Source organism: Bombina bombina, chromosome 5 (assembly GCF_027579735.1).
Source record: "Bombina bombina isolate aBomBom1 chromosome 5, aBomBom1.pri, whole genome shotgun sequence".
NCBI lineage: Eukaryota > Metazoa > Chordata > Amphibia > Anura > Bombinatoridae > Bombina > Bombina bombina.
In genome coordinates, this window is record NC_069503.1 from 88,298,060 (window position 1) to 88,315,448 (window position 17,389).

Here is a 17,389-nt window from a genome sequence, read left to right on the forward strand (position 1 = left end):
CTCTAATCAGGATCCCAGCTTCTTGCTTCATGAAAACACAAATTCTTCTCACTCCTTTATCACATTAGTGTTTCTTCCATATCCATCATTAGCCCGGATAACAACTCCTGACCAAGCTCACAGCAGCAGAAGGAAAGCAAGAAATGTCCTCCTCCTATTGATTTGAGTCTGCCGCCCTTCTGCTTCCTACTGGCTCTCTGTACCATGTGATCACTGCAGTCACGTGACTGCTGTGATGTCAGAGTGTCCTTTAGAGGCCGGAATCTAGCTGCTACCGTAGCTCGGTGAGTGAGTCAGGCTGTGTGTATTGTGTGATAAAACGTTTAGTGACTTTCTATTCTGCTTAAAAAGTTTATAAATGTTGTTCTTTTAATGCATGTTATTCATCTGCTTGTGCTAGGTAATGGGATAATAAGTGCTGTTTAACTCTTTGTGTTAGTGAAGGTTTAATACACACTGTGCTGATCTCTGTGCTAGTGAAGGGTTAATACACATTGTGCAGCTCTCTGTGCTAGTGAAGGGTTAATACAGACTGTGCAGCTCTCTGTGCTAGTGAAGGGTTAATGCACACTGTGCAGCTCTCTGTGCTAGTCTAGGGTTAATAACATTGGTCAGATATCTAAACTAGTGAAGGGGGTTAATACATAGTAGCAGATTTTTGTGCTAGTGAAGGGTTAATGCACACTACTGCTCTTTGTGCTAGTGAAGGGGCTAATACAAGCTGCACAGCTCTGTGCTAGTTAAGGGGTTAATTCACACTGGGCTGCTCTCTGTGCCAGGGAAGTAGGTTAATAAACACTGTGCTGCTCTCTGTGCTAGTGAAGGGTTAATGCACACTGCTGCTCTTTGTGCTAGTGAAGGGTTAATACACACTGTGCTGCTATTTATGATGTTGAAGAGTTAATTCAAGCTGGGCTGCTCTCTGTGCTAGTGAAGGGTTAATACACACTGTGCAGCTCTCTGTGCTAGTGAAGGGTTAATACATACTGTGCAGCTCTCTGTGCTAGTGAAGGGTTAATACATACTGTGCAGCTCTATGTGCTAGTGAAGGGTTAATACACACTGTGCTGCTCTATGTGCTAGTGAAGGGTTAATACACACTGTGCTGCTCTCTGTGCTAGTGAAGGGTTAATACACACTGTGCTGCTCTCTGTGCTAGTGAAGGGTTAATACACACTGTGCTGCTCTCTGTGCTAGTGAAGGGTTAATACACACTGTGCAGCTCTCTGTGCTAGTGAAGGGTTAATACACACTGTGCTGCTCTCTGTGCTAGTGAAGGGGTTAATACATACTGTGCAGCTCTCTGCTAGTGAAGGGTTAATACACACTGTGCAGCTCTCTGTGCTAGTGAAGGGTTAATACACACTGCAGCTCTCTGTGTTAGTGAAGAGTTAATACACACTGTGCAGCTCTGTGCTAGTGAAGGGTTAATACACACTGTGCTGCTCCCTGTGCTAGTAAGGGGTTAATACACACTGTGTAGCTCTCTGTGTTAGTGAAGAGTTAATACACACTGTGCTGCTCCCTGTGCTAGTAAGGGGTTAATACACACTGCAGCGCTGTGCTAGTGAAGGGTTAATACACACTGTGCAGCGCTGTGCTAGTGAAGGGTTAATACTGTGCAGCGCTGTGCTAGTGAAGGGTTAATACACACTGTGCAGCGCTGTGCTAGTGAAGGGTTAATACACACTGTGCAGCGCTGTGCTAGTGAAGGGTTAATACACACTGTGCAGCGCTGTGCTAGTGAAGGGTTAATACACACTGTGCTGCTCTCTGTGCTAGTGAAGGGTTAATACACACTGTGCTGCTCTCTGTGCTAGTGAAGGGTTAATACACACTGTGCTGCTCCCTGTGCTAGTGAAGGGTTAATACACTGCTGCTCTCTGTGCTAGTGAAGGGGAAATACACACTGTGCTGCTCTCTGTGCTAGTGAAGGGTTAATACACTGTGCTGCTCTCTGTGCTAGTGAAGGGTTAATACACACTGTGCTGCTCTCTGTGCTAGTGAAGGGTCAATACACACTGTGCTGCTCTCTGTGCTAGTGAAGGGTCAATACACACTGTGCTGCTCTCTGTGCTAGTGAAGGGTCAATACACACTGTGCTGCTCCCTGTGCTAGTGAAGGGTTAATACACACTGTGCTGCTCCCTGTGCTAGTAAGGGTTAATACACACTGTGCTGCTCTCTGTTGTCAGTACAGGTGGCCCTCGTTTTACAACGGTTCAATTTACACTGTTTCAGAATAACAACCTTTTTTTCCAGTCATGTGACTGCTATTGAAAAGCATTGAGAAGCAGTGCATTTATTAAAATAGCCACTAGGTGGAGCTGTCCGCTTGTGTTGCAGCAAAGCCAAGCAAGCTGAAATTATTCAGTTTAACTAGACCTGAGCTATCGAGCAGATTTCAAAGTAACAAGATCTTCCTGTCTATAAATCAGTCCAGATTGGAATGCATAGAAAGAACTGTTTGCAGAAAAATGCAAGTGAAGTCTGTGTTGTGTGATTATTTTATTAGGTTTATAATGCTGTTTAGCATTTAAAGTCTTCATTTCAAAGCTTTAAAAATAATGCATTAGGTGTTACTTATGACAATTTTGAGAGGGGCCTGGAACCTATCTCCCTCACTTCCCATCTTTTATTTGAAATCTCTGCAGAAAAGTCTAGAAATACCCTGCCTGATCAATAAAAAATGGTTGTTTGTCTATACATTCTCATCTGTATTCTCTCTCTCTCTCTCTCTCTCTCTCTCTCTCTCTCTTTTACGATGGTTCAATTTGCGCCGTTTCATCAGAATAATGCCCTTTTTTACAGTCATGTAACTGCTATTGAAAAGTATTGAGAATCAGTGCATTTATTAAAATAGCCAGTAGGTGGAGCTGTCCGCTTGTGTTGCAGCAAAGATATGCAAGCTTAGCAGACTGAAATTAATCCATGTACACAGAACAGACCTGAGCTATCGAGCAACAAGATCTAGTAGCCACTTCCCTATTATCTTCCTGCCCAGCTTCTTGAGGGTGCCTAACTGCCTATTAATAAGTCCAGATTGAAATGCATAGAATAGCTGCAGACCCAATATTATCTAACATGCTAACAATGCAGAGAACTGTTTGCAGACAAATGCAAGTAAAAAAATGTTTTTGTTCATTAAACTTAGTTTGATGATACAATCTGTTGTGTGAATATTTTATTCTGTTTATAATGTTGTTTAGCATTTAAAGTCTTCATTTCAAAGCTTTAAAAATAATGTTTTAGGTGTTACTTATGTCAATTTTTAGAGGGGCCTGGAACCTAACTCCCTCACTTCCCATTGACTTACATTATAAACTGGGTTTCAATTTACAACGGTTTCTATTTACAACCATTCCTTCTGGAACCTAACCCCGGCGTAAACTGAGGGCTACCTGTATGTATGTATACATATATATATATATATATATATTATACAATATACAGTGAGTACACCCCTCACATTTTTGTAAATATTTTATTATTTCTTTTCATGTGACAACACTGAAGAAATGACACTTTGCTACAATGTAAAGAAGTGAGTGTACAGCCTGTATAACAGTGTACATTTGCTGTCCCCTCAAAATAACTCAACATACAGCCATTAATGTCTAAACCGTTGGCAACAAAAGTGAGTACACCCCTAAGTGAAAATATCCAAATTGGGCCCAAAGTGTCAATATTTTGTGTGTCAACCATTATTTTCCAGCACTGCCTTAACCCTCTTGGGCATGAAGTTCAACAGAGCTTCACAGGTTGCCACTGGAGTCCTCTTCCGCTCCATGATGACATCAAGGAGCTGGTGGATATTACAGACCTTGCGCTCCCCCACCTTCCATTTCAGGAAATGCCCTAAAGATGCTCAATAGGGTTTAGGTCTGGAGACATGCTTGGCCAGTCCATCACCTTTACCCTCAGCTTCTTTAGCAAGGTAGTGGTCTTCTTGGAGGTGTGTTTGGGGTCGTTATCATGTTGGAAAACTGCCCTCCGGCCCAGTCTCAGAAGGGAGGTGATCATGCTCTGCTTCAGTATGTCACAGTACATGTTGTCATTCATGGTGCCCTCAATGAACTGTAGCTCCCAGTGCCGGCAGCACTCATGCAGACCCAGACCATGACACTCCCACCACCATGCTTGACTTAGGCAAGACACACTTGTCTTTATACTCCTCACCTGGTTGCCGCCACACACGCTTGACACCATCTGAAACAAATAAGTTTATCTTGGTCTGATCGGACCACAGGACATGGTTCCAGTAATCCATGTTCTCAGTCTGCTTGTCTTCAGCAAACTGTTTGTGGGCTTTCTTGTGCATCATCTTTAGAAGAGGCTTCCTTCTGGGACGACAGCCATGCAGACCAATTTTATTCAGTGTGCGGCGTATGGTCTGAGCACTGACAGACCAATGTTGGCAGCACTCATACATCTATTTCCCAAAGACAACATCAGGATATCACACTGAGCATGTACACTCAACTTCTTTGGTCGACCATGGCAAGGCCTGTTCTGAGTGGAACCTGTCCTGTGAAACCGCTGTATGGTCTTGCCCACCGTGCTGCAGCTCAGTTTCAGGGTCTTGGCAATCTTCTTATAGCCTAGGCCATCTTTATGTAGAGCAACAATTCTTTTTTTCAGATCCTCAGAGAGTTCTTTGCCATGAGGTGCCATGTTGAACTTCTAGTGACCAATATGAGAGAGTGTGAGAGTGATAACACCAAATTTAACACACCTGCTCCCCATTCACACCTGAGACCTTGTAACACTAACTAGTCACATGACACCAGGGAAGGGAAAATGTTTATCTGTATGTGTGTTTATATGTGTGTGTGTGACCCCATTCACACCTGAGACCTTGTAACACTAACTAGTCACATGACACCAGGGAAGGGAAAATGTTTATATTTGTGTGTGTGTGTGACCCCATTCACACCTGAGACCTTGTAACACTAACTAGTCACATGACACCAGGGAAGGGAAAATGTTTATATTTGTGTGTGTGTGACCCCATTCACACCTGAGACCTTGTAACACTAACTAGTCACATGACACCAGGGAAGGGAAAATGTTTATATTTGTGTGTGTGTGACCCCATTCACACCTGAGACCTTGTAACACTAACTAGTCACATGACACCAGGGAAGGGAAAATGTTTATATTTGTGTGTGTGTGTGACCCCATTCACACCTGAGACCTTGTAACACTAACTAGTCACATGACACCAGGGAAGGGAAAATGTTTATATTTGTGTGTGTGTGACCCCATTCACACCTGAGACCTTGTAACACTAACTAGTCACATGACACCAGGGAAGGGAAAATGTTTATATTTGTATGTGTGTGACCCCATTCACATCTGATACCTTGTAACACTAACTAGTCACATGACACCAGGGAAGGGAAAATGTTTATATTTGTGTGTGTGTGTGACCCCATTCACATCTGATACCTTGTAACACTAACTAGTCACATGACACCAGGGAAGGGAAAATGTTTATATTTGTGTGTGTGTGACCCCATTTACACCTGAGACCTTGTAACACTAACTAGTCACATGACACCAGGGAAGGGAAAATGTTTATATTTGTGTGTGTGTGACCCCATTCACACCTGAGACCTTGTAACACTAACTAGTCACATGACACCAGGGAAGGGAAAATGTTTATATTTGTGTGTGTGTGTGACCCCATTCACACCTGAGACCTTGTAACACTAACTAGTCACATGACACCAGGGAAGGGAAAATGTTTATATTTGTGTGTGTGTGACCCCATTCACACCTGAGACCTTGTAACACTAACTAGTCACATGACACCAGGGAAGGGAAAATGTTTATATTTGTATGTGTGTGACCCCATTCACATCTGATACCTTGTAACACTAACTAGTCACATGACACCAGGGAAGGGAAAATGTTTATATTTGTGTGTGTGTGTGACCCCATTCACATCTGATACCTTGTAACACTAACTAGTCACATGACACCAGGGAAGGGAAAATGTTTATATTTGTGTGTGTGTGACCCCATTTACACCTGAGACCTTGTAACACTAACTAGTCACATGACACCAGGGAAGGGAAAATGGCTAATTGGGCCCAATTTGGACATTTCCACTTAGGGGTGTACTCACTTTTGTTGCCAACGGTTTAGACATTAATGGTTGTGTGTTGAGTTATTTTGAGGGGACAGCAAATTTACACTGTTATACAGGCTGTACACTCACTACTTTACATTGTAGCAAAGTGTCATTTCTTCAGTGTTGTCACATGAAAAAGATATAATAAAATATTTACAAAAATGTGAGAGGTGTACTCACTCTTGTGAGATACTGTGTATGTGTATATATATATATATATATATATATATATATATATATATATATATATATATATATATATATATACATACAGTATATGTATATACAAAAACACATAAATATTCATATACATATATTTTTTTACAACAATGCAGAAATTACCCCCTGCACTGCGCTAGGTTCTTTGCTGTGTCTCATGGCATCAGAACAAGGCTCCCATTGGAGCCTATGGAATCTCGCTCTCGTGAGCGCAAGGCTTCCAGGCAATGTGAAAGGGAGGTTGCGTTCGCATTGCACCTAATTTGTCATTTGCGTATGCTGGTATTACTCATAAAAGCGCAAATTTGCGCTCCATTCATTATCTAAGCCAAAGTTGGATGCCTGGGATTCTACTTCATTAGTTTAGTGGAATTGGGATGGCTCTGCTGAGGAGGGTTGAGCTGTCATTGTAAAGGGAGCAGTGTAATTGTAATGTAACTTGTGTGTGTGATTGTGTATATGTGTTTATATTTGTGTGTGTTTGTTTATATTTGTGTGTGTGACTGTGCGTGTGTGTTTATATTTGTGCGTGTGTGATTGTGTATGTGTGTTTATCTTTGTGTGTGTGTGACTGTGTATGTGTGTTTATCTTTATGTGTGTGTGACTGTGTATGTGTGTTTATCTTTATGTGTGTGTGACTGTGTATGTGTGTGTGACTGTGTATGTGTGTTTATCTTTATGTGTGTGTGACTGTGTATGTGTGTTTATCTTTATGTGTGTGTGACTGTGTATGTGTGTTTATCTTTATGTGTGTGTGACTGTGTATGTGTGTTTATCTTTATGTGTGTGTGACTGTGTATGTGTGTTTATCTTTATGTGTGTGTGACTGTGTATGTGTGTTTATCTTTATGTGTGTGTGACTGTGTATGTGTGTTTATCTTTATGTGTGTGTGACTGTGTATGTGTGTTTATCTTTATGTGTGTGTGACTGTGTATGTGTGTTTATCTTTATGTGTGTGTGACTGTGTATGTGTGTTTATCTTTATGTGTGTGTGACTGTGTATGTGTGTTTATCTTTATGTGTGTGTGACTGTGTATGTGTGTTTATCTTTATGTGTGTGTGACTGTGTATGTGTGTTTATCTTTATGTGAGTGTGACTGTGTATGAGTGTTTATATTTGTGTGTGTGTTACTGTGTATGTGTGTTTATATTTGTGTGTGTGTGTGACTGTGTATGAGTGTTTATATGTGTGTGTGACTGTATGAGTGTTTATATGTGTGTGTGACTGTATGAGTGTTTATATGTGTGTGTGACTGTATGAGTGTTTATATGTGTGTGTGTGTGACTGTGTATGTGTGTTTATATTTGTGTGTGTGTGACTGTGTATGTGTGTTTATATTTGTGTGTGTGTGACTGTGTATGTGTGTTTATATGTGTGTGTGTGTGACTGTGTATGAGTGTTTATATGTGTGTGTGTGTGACTGTATGAGTGTTTATGTGTGTGTGTGTGTGTGTGTGACTGTGTATGTGTGTTTATATTTGTGTGTGTGACTGTGTATGAGTGTTTATATTTGTGTGTGTGACTGTGTATGAGTGTTTATATTTGTGTGTGTGTGTGACTGTGTATGAGTGTTTATATTTGTGTGTGAGTGTGACTGTGTATGTGTGTTTATATTTGTGTGTGACTGTGTATGTGTGTTTATATTTGTGTGTGTGTGTGACTGTGTATGAGTGTTTATATTTGTGTGTGTGTGACTGTGTATGTGTGTTTATATTTGTGTGTGTGACTGTGTATGTGTGTTTATATTTGTGTGTGTGACTGTGTATGTGTGTTTATATTTGTGTGTGAGTGTGACTGTGTATGTGTGTTTATATTTGTGTGTGTGTGACTATGTATGTGTTTATATTTGTGCGTGTGTGACTGTGTATGTGTGTTTATATTTGTGTAAGCATGTGTGTATATGTACATGTGTTTTTGTACATATGTGTATCTTTGTATATGTGTATGTGTGTATATATTACGTGTGTTTATATTGTAATCCAGCACCCACTCCTGGTGCCTGATTTAAAGGAAATAGCACGGTCCTCTTCTAGGGTATAAATGACACAGCCTTGATAAATTTAAACAGTCAGTTTTATTTTCACAATCCAAGTGCAGATAACAGCAATCTGTGTTTATAGCAATTTAACACACTTAATACTACAAACAAAAGCCTAGCTCAGTTTGAGCTCTTACTAACATAAGTTCACATCACTTACTGAATCAGGGTATGTTAAACTATATACAGGGTATATAAACTATATCTTTATGTGTGTGTGACTGTGTATGTGTGTTTATCTTTATGTGTGTGTGACTGTGTATGTGTGTTTATCTTTATGTGTGTGTGACTGTGTATGTGTGTTTATCTTTATGTGTGTGTGACTGTGTATGTGTGTTTATCTTTATGTGTGTGTGACTGTGTATGTGTGTTTATCTTTATGTGTGTGTGACTGTGTATGTGTGTTTATCTTTATGTGTGTGTGACTGTGTATGTGTGTTTATATTTGTGTGTGTGTTACTGTGTATGTGTGTTTATATTTGTGTGTGTGTGTGACTGTGTATGAGTGTTTATATGTGTGTGTGACTGTATGAGTGTTTATATGTGTGTGTGTGTGTGTGACTGTGTATGTGTGTTTATATTTGTGTGTGTGACTGTGTATGAGTGTTTATATGTGTGTGTGTGTGACTGTGTATGAGTGTTTATATGTGTGTGTGTGTGTGACTGTATGAGTGTTTATATGTGTGTGTGTGTGTGTGACTGTGTATGTGTGTTTATATTTGTGTGTGTGTGACTGTGTATGTGTGTTTATATTTGTGTGTGTGACTGTGTATGAGTGTTTATATTTGTGTGTGTGACTGTGTATGAGTGTTTATATTTGTGTGTGAGTGTGACTGTGTATGTGTGTTTATATTTGTGTGTGAGTGTGACTGTGTATGTGTGTTTATATTTGTGTGTGTGTGTGACTGTGTATGAGTGTTTATATTTGTGTGTGTGTGACTGTGTATGTGTGTTGATGAAGACTTCTCCCGGCTGGATGAGGATGGATGTCCGGTCTTCACAAACTGTAAGTGGATCTTCGGGGGTTAGTGTTAGTGGGGCAATGTCCCGCAAAAGGCCCTTTTAAGGGCTATTGGCAGTTTAGTGTAGGCTAGGGTTTTTTTTTTTATTTTGGGGGGTCTTTCATTTTGATAGGGCTATTAGATTAGGTGTAATTCTTTTTTATTTTTGAAACTGTGGTTTTTTATTTTTTTGTAACTTAGTTTTTTTTTGTTTGTAATTTAGTAATTTTTAATTGTAGATTTAAATAATTTGTGTATGGGTAGGTTTTTAAATATGTAAAATAGTTAATTTAATTGTTAGTTTAATGTAATTTTAGTTAGGGTAGGTTAATTAATAGTTTTAATATAGTTTAATGTAATTTTAGTATAATAGTTAGGGTAGGTTAATTAATAGTTTAATATAGTTTATTTTAATTCTAAAGGTAAGTTTTAAATTATTTTAAGATAGGGATGAGGTAGTTTTAATGTAAAGTTAGTGGGTTGTTAGGTTTAGGGGTTAATAGCTTAATTTAGTTTATGGCGATGTGGGGACTGGCGATTTAGGGGTTAATAGTTTTGGTAAGTGGTAGTGATGTGGGAGGCCAGGGGTTTAGGGGTTAATACTTTTATTACAGTTGCGGTGGGCTCCGGGAGCGGCAGGATAGGGGGTTAATAACTTTATTTAGTTGCGGTAGGCTCCGGGAGCAGCAGGATAGGGGTTAATACATTTATTTTTATATTTTATTTTTTTATTTTTAAATACAGACTTTATTTGAAAAAGTAAAGAATGATTTACAATATAGTTGGGAGACGCAGCTCCTTTATGAAACAACAAAGTCAGTACAATTTTTCCAAAAACATAGAATATATAAAAATACCCTTTTTTGTCTATTTACATATAATATGAAGTATCTATGAGGGTAAGAAGAAAAAGAGAAGGAAAAGAGTTTATGAGAGGAGAGTAGAGGAGGAAAGAGAGTATAGGGGTTTGCTCCAATGCCTAATTCAGTTCATGACGCATCCAGCCGTCAGGATCAAAGCTATATCTAAATACTATAGTGATGGATTAGCTAGGTTATGGGTTGTCTCGCTTAATATAAGATTCCCAAGTGGGGTCAATACATTTATTAAGTTGCGGCGAGAAAGGGGTTAATATATTTTATTTTGGTGGCGGCGATGTTGGGATGGCAGATTAGGGGTGTTAGGACTCGGGGTATATGTTAGGGTGTTAGGTGTAAACTTTACTGGTTTTCTACCATAAAAATCAATGGGATATCTGACAGCATCGAACATAAGCTTTCGCTGCTTTCAGACTCTCATTGATTCCTATGAAATTCGCGGCCTCCAGGGTGACAGATTGAAAACCAGGTACGCTGGGCCGGAATAGTGGCGAGCGTACCTATTAGAAATTTGATAACTAGCAAAAGTTGTCATATAGTGCCGAATTTGTATTCGGAACATCTGTATTGACGTAAGCATCGATCTGTGTCGGACTGAGACCGTCGGATCGTATATTACGTCACAAAATTCAACTTTTGCCGGTCTGTAGGCTTTGATAACTAGGTTGAATCAGGCTCGCCACAATTACGCTGCGGAATTCTGGCATATTTTTGTTTGACGACTTGATAAATATCCCCCAGTAGTTTAATTCCTAGCCACATTTTATACAACACATTTCCCTGGGGTTTAAAAACTGAATACACATTTCAAAATAGTGGGAGAAATATACACCTGATCACTCACAATTCCCTGTTCTCTGTCACATATTCTCCCCCCCCCCAGCTCAGACCTATTGGGGTGAGCGGCCTAAGACCACAAACAATGAACTCGAGAAAGACCATATGCGTTCCCTTGTTCTTTACCAGCCCTATGCTCTATAGTATAATTAAAATGTTGCAGACTAAGGAACCACCTGGTCACTCTGGCATTGTTCTCCTTATTTTGCCTCATCCATGTTAACAGAGCATGGTCAGTAATTAGTTTAAATTTCCTCCCAAGCAGGTAATATCTTAAAGTTTCTAAAGCCCATTTGATGGCTAAACATTCTTTCTCTACTACAGAGTACCGTTGTTCATGGGAATTCATTTTTCTACTTAACCCCTTAATGACCGAGGACGTGCAGGGTACGTCCTCAAAAAAAGGCAGTTAACGCCTGAGGACGTACCCTGCACGTCCTCGGTGTGGAAAGCAGCTGGAAGCGATCCTGCTCGCTTCCAGCTGCTTTCCGGTTATTGCAGTGATGCCTCGATATGGAGGCATCCTGCAATAACCTTACATGGCCATCCGATGCAGAGAGAGACACTCTGTGGCCCTCTCTGCACCGGACATCGATGGCCGGTATCGTTGGTGGGTGGGAGCTGGGTGGGAGCCGACTTGGGAGGCGGGTGGGCGGCCATCGGTGTGCCCTGTGACATCAAGGGGGGCGGGATCGGAGGCGGGACCGTTAGGGGGCGTGCGCGGGCGCGTGCACGGAGGTTGGCGGGCGGGCGCGTGCACGGGGTGGGAGCGAGTGAGAACCGCTACACTATGGAAAATATTTTTAGGAAAAAATGCCCAAATTTTGTTTGTGCAAAAGCACAAAAGAGATCGTGGAGGGGTGGGGGGTTGGTTTTGTGTGGGGGGAAGCTACACTACAGAAAATTTTAATAAAAAAACAAAAAAAAAAACATGTTTTCTTCTAAACTGGGTACTGGCAGACAGCTGCCAGTACCCAAGATGGCGCAGATTAAGTTAGAGTGGGAGGGTTATAGAGCTGTTTGGGGGGGATAGTACACAGCAGCATATGTAAATATGCTTTTTAAAAAAAAAAAAAAAAAAAAAAAATATAGCTTTTATTTTAGTACTGGCAGACTTTCTGCCAGTACTTAAGATGGCGGGGACAATTGTGGGGGAGGGAAGAGAGCTGTTTGGGAGGGATCAGGGGGTCTGATGTTTCAGGTGGGTGGCTGAGCTCTACACTAAATGTGATATTAACCCTGCAAGCTCCCTACAAGCTACCTAATTAACCCCTTCACTGCTAGCCGTAATACACGTGTGATGCGCAGCGGCATTTAGCGGCCTTCTAAATACCAAAAAGCAACGCCAAAGCCATATATGTCTGCTATTTCTGAACAAAGGGGATCCCAGAGAAGCATTTACAACCATTTGTGCCGTAACTGCACAAGCTGTTTGTAAATGATTTCAGTGAGAAACCTAAAATTGTGAAAAATTTAACGTTTTTTTTTTATTTGATCGCATTTGGCGGTGAAATGGTGGCATGAAATATACCAAAATGGGCCTAGATCAATACTTGGGGTTGTCTACTACACTACACTAAAGCTAAAATTACCCCAAAAAGCTCCCTACATGCTCCCTAATTAACCCCTTCACTGCTGGGCATAATACACGTGTGGTGCGCAGTGACATTTAGTGGCATTCTAATTACCAAAAAGCAACACCAAAGCCATATAAGTCTGCTATTTCTGAACAAAGGGGATCCCAGAGAAGAATTTACAACCATTTGTGCCATAATTGCACAAGCTGTTTGTAAATAATTTCAGTGAGAAACCTCAAGTTTGTGAAAAAGTGAACAATTTTTTTTATTTGATCGCATTTGGCGGTGAAATGGTGGCATGAAATATACCAAAATGGGCCTAGATCAATACTTTGGGTTGTCTACTAAAAAAAAAATATATACATGTCAATGGCTATTCAGGGATTCCTGAAAGATATCGGTGTTCTAATGTAACTAGTGCTAATTTTGAGAAAAAAATAAATGGTTTGGAAATAGCAAAGTGCTATTTGTATTTATGGCCCTATAACTTGCAAAAAAAGCAAAGAACATGTAAACATTGGGTATTTCTAAACTCATGACAAAATTTAGAAACTATTTAGCATAGGTGTATTTTGGTGGTTGTAGATATGTAACAGATTTTGGAGGTCAAAGTTAGAAAAAGTGTATTTTTTTTCAATTTTTCCTCATATTTTATAATTTTTTTATAGTAAATTATAAAGATATGATGAAAATAATGGTATCTTTAGAAAGTCCATTTAATGGCGAGAAAAACGGTATATAATATGTGTGGGTACAGTAAATGAGTAAGAGGAAAATTACAGCTAAACACAAACACCGCAAAAATGTAAAAATAGCCTTGGTCCCAAACGGACAGAAAATGGAAAAGTGCTGTGGTCATTAAGGGGTTAAAGGGGCACTGAACCCAATTTTTTTCTATCGTGATTCAGATAGAGCATGCAATTTTAAGCAACTTTCTAATTTACTCCTATTATCAAATTCTTTTCATTCCTTTGATATCTTTATTTGAAATGCAAGAATGTAAGTTTAAATGCCGGCCCATTTTTGGTGAACACACTGTGGTGTTCTTGCTGATTGGTGGGTAAATTCACCTACCAATAAACAAGTGCTTTCCATGGTTCTGAACCAAAAAATAGCTTAGATGCCTTCTTTCTTTTGTAAGATGTATCGAGTCCACGGATTCATCCATTACTTGTGGGATATTCTCCTTCCCTACAGGAAGTGGCAAAGAGAGCACCCACAGCAGAGCTGTCTATATAGCTCCCCCCTTAGCTCCACCCCCCCCCAGTCATTCTCTTTGCCTACTCTAAGACACTAGGAAGGGCAGAGCGAGTGTGGTGACAAAAATGTTAGTTTTTTATTTCTCAAGCAAAAGTTTGTTATTTTAAATGGTACCGGTGTGTACTATTTACTCTCTGGCAGAAAATGGATGAAGATTTCTGCAAGGAGGATTATGATCTTAGCACTTTGTAACTAAGATCCACTGCTGTTCTCACAAGGGCTGAAGAGTACAGGAAAACGTCAGTTGGGGGAACGGTTTGCATGCTAAGCTGCATATGAGGTATGTTCAGTCTATATTTTTCTAGATAGACTGTGTTAATTCTAGAAAAGGCTTCCCCCATGAGGGAAGGGTAAGCTGTATTCAGACACTTGCAATAGGAATTTCAGCTTGCTTGAAGGACTCATTAGTTACTGGTGACACTGTTAGGAAAAAACGTTTTTGTTTGTTCAGTAAATGTTGCAATTATAACGTTTTTTTGAAGGGACTGAAGGGGTCATTGTGGCTTGTTTTAGGGTTTTTTAACCCACATGGTTAATTAAGAGACACTCAGGTGTTTTTTTACTAGGCCTCAAAACATCGAGTGAGGTGGGAGGGGCCTATTTTCGCGCCTTAGTTGCGCAGTTTCTTTTCCTTTGAGACATCCAACTGCTTCTCCAGTGGTTCCTGCTGTGTTTGAGGGCTGTAAATGAGTTTTTTTCCCCCACAAATCGTTCTGAAGGGCAGGTAGGCGCCACAGCAGAGCTGTGGCAAGGTGCTGTAAGTCTTTTTTTACCGGTTTTGACGTTTTCTCAATCTGGTTTTGCCATTAAGGTGTTAATTGTTTATTTGCATAGCTGTGCAAAGTCACTAAGGCTGTAAGATACTACTATAAAAATTTCGTTAAGTTTACTGCTTTTTTACACTGTTTTGCAGAACTTATGCAGCTTTTTTTCTCTTAAAGGCACAGTACCGTCTTATTTCTAAGTGTTATTTACTTTGATTTCATTGTTTTCCAAGCTTGCTTGTTACATTGCTAGCCTGTTTAACATGTCTGACACCAAGGAAAATCCTTGTTCAATATGTTTGGAAGCCATTGTGGAAACCCCTCTTAGAATGTGTCCCAATTGTACTGATATGTCTATAAATTATAAAGAACATATATTAGCACTTAAAAATAGAGCAATAGATGATTCTCAGTCTGAAGTAAATGAGGGTTTGCCATCTAGCTCTCCCCAAGTGTCACAACCAGTAACGCCCGCACAAGTGACGCCAAGTACCTCTAGTGCATCGAATTCATTTACTTTACAAGACATGGCCACAGTTATGAATACAACCCTCACAGAGGTTTTATCCAAACTGCCTGGTTTACAAGGAAAGCGGGACAGCTCTGGGTTAAGGAAAAATGCTGAGCTGTCTCACGCTTTAGTAGCCGTATCTGATATGCCCTCACAATACTCTGAAGGGGTGAGGGATTTGTTATCTGAGGGAGAAATTTCTGATTCAGGAAAGACGCTTCCTCAGACAGATTCTGATATGACGGCCTTTAAATTTAAGCTTGAACACCTCCGCTTATTGCTTAGGGAGGTATTAGCAACTCTAGATGATTGTGACCCTATAGTGGTCCCAGAGAAATTGTGTAAAATGGATTAATACTTAGAGGTTCCTGTTTACACTGATGTTTTTCCAGTCCCTAAGAGGATTGTGAATATTATTGCTAAGGAGTGGGATAGACCAGGTATTCCGTTCTCTCCCCCTCCTGTTTTTAAGAAAATGTTTCCCATATCTGACACCATGCGGGACTCGTGGCAGACAGTTCCTAAGGTGGAGGGAGCTATTTCTACTCTGTCTAAGCATACAACTATACCTATCGAAGACAGTTGTGCTTTCAAAGATCCTATGGATAAAAAATTAGAGGGTCTCCTGAAGAAAATTTTTGTTCATCAAGGATTTTCTCTCCAACCTATTGCATGCATTGTTCCTGTAACTACTGCAGCTACTTTCTGGTTTGAGGCTCTAGAAGAGGCTCTTCAGATGGAGACTCGATTAGAGGAGATTATGGACAGAATTAAGGCCCTTAAGTTGGCTAATTCTTTTATTACAGATGTCGCTTTTCAACTGGCTAAATTAGCGGCAAAGAATTCAGGTTTTGCCATTTTAGCACGCAGGGCGTTATGGCTTAAGTCCTGGTCTGCTGATGTGTCATCTAAATCTAGACTTTTGAACATCCCTTTCAAAGGAAGGACCCTATTCGGGCCTGAGCTGAAAGACATTATTTCAGACATCACTGGAGGGAAAGGTCATGCCCTTCCTCAGGATTGATCAAATAAGATGAGGACCAAACAAAATAATTTTCATTCCTTTCGGAACTTTAAGAGTGGTCCCGCTTCAGCTGCCTCTACTGCAAAGCAAGAGGGAAATTTTGCCCAATCCAAGTCAGTCTGGAGACCTAACCAGGCTTGGAACAAGGGTAAACAAGCCAAGAAGCCTGCAGCTGCCTCTAAGACAGCATGAAGGGGTAGCCCCCGATCCGGGACTGGATCTAGTGGGGGGCAGACTCTCTCTCTTCGCTCAGGCTTGGGCAAGAGATGTTCACGATCCCTGGGCTTTAGAAATTGTGTCCCAGGGATATCTTCTGGAATTCAAAGACTCCCTTCCAAGGGGGAGATTTCACATTTCTCGATTGTCTGCACACCAGACAAAGAGAGAGGCGTTCTTACGCTGTGTAGAAGACCTACATACCATGGGGGTGATCCGCCCTGTCCCAAAAGAGGAACAGGGGCTAGGGTTTTACTGAAACCTGTTTGTGGTTCCCAAGAAAGAGGGAACTTTCAGACCAATCTTGGATCTCAAAATTCTAAACAAATTCCTCAAAGTTCCATAATTCAAGATGGAGACTATTCAGACTATTCTACCTCTGATCCAGGAGGGTCAATATATGACTACTGTGGACTTAAAGGATGCATATCTACACATCCCTATTCACAGAGATCATCATCAATTTCTCAGATTCGCCTTTCTAAACAGGCATTACCAGTTTGTGGCCCTTCGGGTTGGCCACGGCTCCCAGAATTTTCAGAAAGGTGCTAGGGTCCCTTCTGGCGGTCCTACGACCACGGGGCATAGCAGTGGCGCCTTATCTGGACGACATCTTAATTCAGGCGTCGACTTTCCAGCTAGCCAAATCTCACACAGACATTGTGCTGTCTTTTCTGAGATCTCACGGGTGCAAGGTGAACTTAAAAAAGAGTTCTCTCTTCCCTCAAACAAGAGTTTCCTTCCTAGGAACTCTGATAGACTCGGTAGAAATAAAAATATTTCTGACGGAGGTCAGAAAATCAAAACTCTTAACCACTTGCCAAGCTCTTCATTCCATTCTTCGGCCATCAGTGGCTCAGTGTATGGAGGTAATCGGACTCATGGTAGCGGCAATGGACATAGTTCCTTTTGCCCGCCTACAC

General features: G+C 40.7%; 1 protein-coding gene across 1 annotated transcript in view; it reads left to right on the forward strand.

Moving 5' to 3' along the window:
• The first annotated feature begins 236 nt into the window (after nt 1–236).
• The window catches only part of LOC128659941 (oocyte zinc finger protein XlCOF6-like), a 75,058-nt gene continuing 57,905 nt past the window's right edge, over nt 237–17,389 (forward strand). The window contains exon 1 of the mRNA XM_053713531.1: nt 237–284. The gene's annotated coding sequence lies outside the window, so the exon portion shown is untranslated. The remainder of the gene's footprint in view (nt 285–17,389) is intronic.